Genomic DNA, 6,670 nt, shown 5'->3' with positions numbered 1-6,670 from the left:
TTATTTTGCTTTACTCTGTGGAATATATTGTTGTGGTACTTTTGTGTAGGAATGCAGGTTAAGCTAACTCGACATTTTCTTAAATTGAACACTTATTAATCTTTCAGATATTACCTTTTGTCAAAACTTGGAGTTATGAATGGCCCTCACCATACTGATTCTTTCTGACTGACTTCCTCTCTACCCTGAATACAAGACACCCTAATAGGCAGGAATATGATCACCCTTACTCACCCTGAAGAAGTTACAGAAGATGGTTCTTCACCCCTCTGCAACACTTAGAATTAAGGATTCTCTTATAAAAAGGAGGGAGAAAATGTCAAAGGAGTTTGAGCAAGAGGAACACCATCTTGGAAGGCAGCCCAATAAGTTTGAGTCTTGTTTTACCCACCATCAATCCTGAGCTGGGTAAAATAAAGCTGAAACCTATTGGGCTGCATTTCAAGACAGTTAGGCATGCTAAGACACAGGGTGAGAAAGGAGGTCAGCACAAGATACAGGTCATAAAGACCTTGATGATAAAACAGTCTGCAGTAAAGAAGCCAGCTAAAACCACCAAAAGCAAGATGGTGATGAGAGCAACCTCCAGTTGTCCTCCCTGCTACACTCTTACCAGCACCGTGACAGTACAAATGCCATAGCAATGTTAGGAAGTTACCATATATGGTCCAAAAAGGGGAGGCATGAAGAATCCATCCCTTGTTTAGCGTATAATGAAAAAAGTAACCATTAAAATAGGCAACCAGTAGCCTTTGGAGCTGCTCTATCTATTAAGTAGACATTCTTTTATTCCTCTGTCTTCTTAATGAAATTGCTTTCACTTCACTCTGTGGACTGACACTGAATTCTTTCTTGGGTGAGATCCAAGAACCCTCTCTTGGGGTCTGGATTGGAATCATTTTCTAGTAACACAGTCATTATTTTTTTTTTAAATATAGTCTATTATTGATTTTTTTCCCACAGCTGTGTAATTAATATCCCTTTTTGATCAATGACTTGGACTGTCAGTTTGCCTTTATTTGGCATAAAAAGTGGAAGTATAGTATTTTTCCTATCACTGTATCACTATAAATCTCATTTTCTCACATTTATCTCACCATTTGCTTCTTTAAGAATGAATTCCAAAGGGTTGTCTCACTGACTAGTTATCAAGAGTCTAATCAGGAAGATATTTTAGCCATCCAGTCTGTTCAGAGTCTCTAACCACAGAAACTCTCTATGCCACTAGCTTTGGTCCATATTTATACATTAATAATTTTCAATATATTAAGATGCTTATTTCTTCAGTATTCATATGCTGACTCACTCACTGACCTGAAAATAACTGCTGTGTGCATATACAGTACTTGGAAGCCACAGTGCTAAATGGAGAAATAAGAGCAATAGTGCTCCTGCTCTCGTGCATTTGCAGGATAATAGTGAATACAGACGGGAAAAATAAAATTGCAATGAAGTGTGATGAATGCTTATGATGATTGATTTTACTTGTCAATTACTGTTGAGAAAAAAAGGCAAACTTTGTAAAATATTTTAAGAGATTTATTCTGATCCAAATAAATGGATCATGAGTGACCATGGCCTCAGGCTCAGGCTTAAGAGGTATTAAGAACATGTGCCAAAGGTGACTATGTTACAGTTTTATTTTATACATTTTAGGAGGATGTAAGACATTAATGAACACATGTGAAATACACATTGGTTAGGTTCTGAAAAGGACAACTAGAAATGAAGGTGTAGATGATGGGAGTAAGGGAGGACTTACAGGTCATACATGGATTCAAAGATTTTCTGATTGGCAATGATTTAAAGAGTTAAGTTATTAACTAAAGATCCAGAATCAATAGAAAGGAGAATCTGGGTTAAGATAAGTGGTTGTTGAGACCAGAGTTCCTATTATGTAGATGAAATGTCATAAGTGTCTGCCTTTAAAAGGTGCTAGACTTTCAGTTAATTTCATAGGAATTGAGAAGGCCTGGAAGAAGAAAAATCTAGTTATGTTAATAGATATTATTTACATATGCAAAATTTCCCCCCACACAAAGAGAGCTTTTCAGGGACATTCAAAATATGTCAAAGAAATGTATTTTGGAATCAAACATTTTTATTTCCTTTGGAATCTGCTCTCTGTCATATGATTCTATACTAGAGTTAATTTGGAATCTGGTATCTTATTGGTACAAAGATTCTGTTTCGCCAGTCTTTTTTTTTTTTTTTTTTTTGAGACGGAGTTTCGCTCTTGTTACCCAGGCTGGAGTGCAATGGCACGATCTCGGCTCACCGCAACCTCCGCCTCCTGGGTTCAGGCAATTCTCCTGCCTCAGCCTCCTGAGTAGCTCGGATTACAGGCATGTGCCACCATGCCTAGCTACTTTTTTGTATTTTTAGTAAGGACAGGGTTTCACCATGTTGACCAGGATGGTCTCGATCTGTTGACTTCATGATCCACCCGCCTCGGCCTCCCAAAGTGCTGGGATTACGGGCTTGAGCCACCGCTCCTGGCCGTTTTGCCAGTCTTAAGATCTCTGTTTTAAAGTTAATGTTGGTCAGTTGTGCCTAAACACCAAAGGGCAGAGAGCATAATGAGACATGTTTGACCTCACTTACTTTCATGGCCTGAGCTAGCTTTTCAGGTTTTTTTTATGTCCCATTGAGCAAGAGGTGGTCTATGCAGTTGGTTGGAGAACATAGAAATTTTTTTGTTGTTTACACTATATTTAAAGATATCTAGGTAGCTGGTGAAAGAAATTGAAATATTATACTCCAAAATATATTTGTTTTATATATTTTGAAATGACTGCGACTTGGCCAGAAAACAGAAGTTGACTTGTAAAGCTGTCCTTTCTGAGGTAATTTTTTATCTGTAAGAATCTCCATGCTCCCCCTACTTTCTATGCTTTTCCCAGATCCAGGAGAAATTGAGAGTCTGACCTCTTTAAAAATCTGAAAAGAAACATTTATCACCTATTCTCTCTGAGGGCAGCCTCATCTACATAACGAGGCTGCTTTTGCTACCCAAGTTTCTTTCTTTCTCTCACTTTTATCTCATTACGGTCCTGAATCTGATTGACCAATATAACCTATTTCTGGCTTCTTTACTGTGGCTTCAGAATGGTATTTCTATAACTCATTGGGAAGATGAGTCTTCTTTCTGAAGGCTCCCATGTATACATATTAAATAAATAAGTATGCTTTTTTTCCTATTAATCAATCTACCTCATGTCAGTGATGTTTCAGAGAACCTTTCAGGGGCCAAGAGCCTGTGGTCCCAGCACTGGGAAAGCACTATTTCTGGGTATGATGAGAGTGTTTCTGCAAGAGATTGGCACTTAAATAAGTGAACTACACAAGGAAGGATCTCAAAAAATCTCATTGTGGAGAGGCAGCTAGCACAAAAAGGCAGAAAAAAGGCAAAATCTCCCTCTGTCTCTCTCTTTCTTTTTCTCTTTTATATATGGGACACCGTTTTCATTTTGTCTTTAGATTTCAGACCTTCAGATTCTTCAACCTTTGGACTTCCAGACTTCCACCAGTAGCCCTCCAGCTTCTGTGGCCTTCAGATCTGGGCTGAGCCATGCTACTGTTTTCCTAGTTGTCCAGCTTGAAGACAACATTTTGTAGAACTTTCCAATCTCTAAAATCTCAAGATAAGCCAACTCCCCTAATAAATCTCCTTTCATGTATATATCCTTTCATTTTATATATCCTATTGGTTATGTTTCTCTGGAGAATCTTGACTAATATAAAGCTATAATGGTGTAAATTCCTGATGAAATGAAGCACATAGGAAGTTCCCAAGATGGGATGCCAAGAAAGACTTTCTGAGAAAAACAGTAGCTATAACACAAAAATCAAAGAGAAATTAACTAGGTAAAATAGGCTGGCATGGGTAGATAAAGATATAGTCCAGTTATGGGAGTGATTGCTCACACTTATAATCCCAGTGCTTTGGAAGGCTGAGGTGGGAAGACTGCTTGAAGCTAGGATTTGGAGTCCATCCTTGGGAATATAGTAAGACCAAATTTATACAACAAACTTTTAAAAAGTTAGCCAAGTACACTGGTGAGCACCTGCAGTAATAACTATGTTAGAGGCTAAGGTGGGAGAATCGCTTGAGCCCAGGAATTCAAAGTTTCAATGAGCTATAATCACATTACTGCACTCTAGCCTAGGCCTCAGAGTGAGACTCTGTCTCTAAAAGAAATAAAAAAATAAAATAATAACATTCCAGTCAGAGGGATCAGAAAGAGTTTAGCAGAGTTGAGAAAGTGAAATTAATATGATATATCCTGAGGGAAAATAAGAGAAAAAGAGAAAAGAGAGAAAGAGAGAGGAGAGGAGATGAGAAGAGAGGAGAGGAGAGGGAAGGAGAGGAGAGGAGAGGAAGGAGGAAAGAGGGAAGAGAGAAAGAAAGGAAGAGAAAGAAAGAAAGAAAAAGAAAAGAAAGAAAGAGAAAGAAACAAAGAGAAGGAAAGAGACTGGTTATGTTTATTATTTCCGTGTAGTGTAAGTTGGCAAAGAAGCTCTACAAGAAAAGCCTGGGGTAGTGAGTTAAAATAAAACCTAGGAGGACCTGGAAACTCGTACTGTTGATAGAGTGAATGCACCTTAAATTAGGAAAGTTGTTTGGTACAAGACTGTAGTTTTCTAGGCTTCTACAAGTTCTATACTCCAGTCATAGAAAAATGGTTGATGTAACCTAAGCATGCATGATTTTCCATATTGCTGTTTCTTTCACCCTTCCTTTTGTGAATGCCTTCCATCATCTCTGTCTAAATGTCACATTCTAGTTTGATGTATCCATCATATACCACTTCCCTCATTAAATCTTTCATTGAATTCATAGAGTAAGCACATTCTCTCTTTTCTCTAAATCTGTATAACTGCTCAGTTTTTCCCCCTCTAATATAATACCTCAAACATCTCTTCTTGAGCTGTATATATTTGATATATACAGCTGATAAACTTATCTCCCCTTTCCATTAAACTGGCTTCTTTAGGTCATGTCTTACATATTTTAGAATCTCCTATATATGGTTATTCAAAATGAATTAAATACTTCTGTTTACTTAGAAGGAGGAAAACATTAAAAATTGGAAATTATAATTCTTCATAAGGCTTACATATCACAGTAAACTTTTATCTTCACAAAACTTGTAAGATTATTTAAAGTGGAGCAACTAAAAATTCACACTTTTTTAAACATTCACTCATTCATTCACTTTTATATTTATTTACATTCTTTTCTTACATTCATTTAATTCTTATTGTCAGTTTAGCTGATGCTACTGTAACTGTAATTTAGAATGTACTTTTTTAGTTGAAAGAGCATTATTTGCCACCAATTGAAGAACTAAAGGAAACACTAGCTGGTGGGTGGATTAAATAAAAGGAGCTTAAATGAAAGGAATTATGTCTACTTTTAAGCTGCATTTCTTTCTAGTAAGTAAAGATGAGTCAAATATCTAAATGCATTTCTTTAATCTGAATATTTGCTTTGATATAAAATGCTTACTCAACAAATTTTGGACACGTGAAAAATATCTTTTTCTTGTTTAGGTAAGAAAGAATTGATTATTCCTCATTGATTAGCAGAGGACCAAATTCTGTTATTAACAGCAAACAACAACAAAAACATGGAATTCTAATTTCTACATCAACTAAAATTTATAACTATTCTTCTGGTAAACTCATACACTTCTGTTCTCAGTGTGAATAGTATATTTGTATCTATTGAAGTTGAGAATTTCTTAGTGTAAAGAAATTCACTAAGAAGAGTCTAACAGTACTAAATGTTCAATAATACCAATGATTTCAAGGGGCCAAACCATTTACAGTTATTTCATTTTTTCCTTTTTACGATCTATAATTATGTATTGTGCTATTTCAGTTTTGCAGATAAAAAACTGAAACTAAAAGAATTGAGCCAAATTGCTCAAGCACATAGCTTGAAAAAGGCAAGGCTAGAATGTGCACTCAGTATGACTTCAGTACCCAAGTTCTTTACCAATAGATGCTGCAATATTAGGCTGCTCAACTGCACACAGTAAATAGTGGTGCTACTTTGCCTAAGCCTGCATTCTCCTTCAGAGCCTGCATCTCCCGTTAAGTTGTTTTCACCTTCACTGTTCCAAAAAATGTAGACTTTGAAAACTTAAGAAATAACATTTAAAAAAAAAATCAAAATCTATTCAGATTTGCATTCAACTTAAATTATTCTAACCTATTTAGTGCTTTTCTAGACTAGATATAATGTAAATAGCAAGTATAAAACCTAAAGAATAAGGGCAGATAATTCTGTGCAAATAATAAGAATAAGCTTTTGCTTTTTTATGAAGAAATTTGCAGCTTACATGCTCTATGAATTTGGAAGAACCTTAAATGATTTAACTAACTATCCCTCAATTCTATTAACATGTTCTTGACAGATGATCTCAGAGTGTCTGGGAAATTGGCACCACTCAAAACTACCAATATTTACCTCTAGATTGTACAAAATTTCTGCTTCCTTTTGAGCACACACACATCTCCCTAAACTGTCAGTTGATCTTAATTATGTTATCCTACAGCCAGAGCAAAACATTTCTATCTCTTTACTATGTGTCATTCTTTAAATATTTGGGAGTAACATAACAAACATGTTCCTCCTGGCTTGTTTCATTTTCCAGGGTAG

Source organism: Saimiri boliviensis, chromosome 6 (assembly GCF_048565385.1).
Source record: "Saimiri boliviensis isolate mSaiBol1 chromosome 6, mSaiBol1.pri, whole genome shotgun sequence".
Classification (NCBI taxonomy): Eukaryota; Metazoa; Chordata; class Mammalia; order Primates; family Cebidae; genus Saimiri; species Saimiri boliviensis.
The sequence above is the reverse complement of the archived record's forward strand: the minus strand, read 5'-3'. Positions refer to the sequence as shown.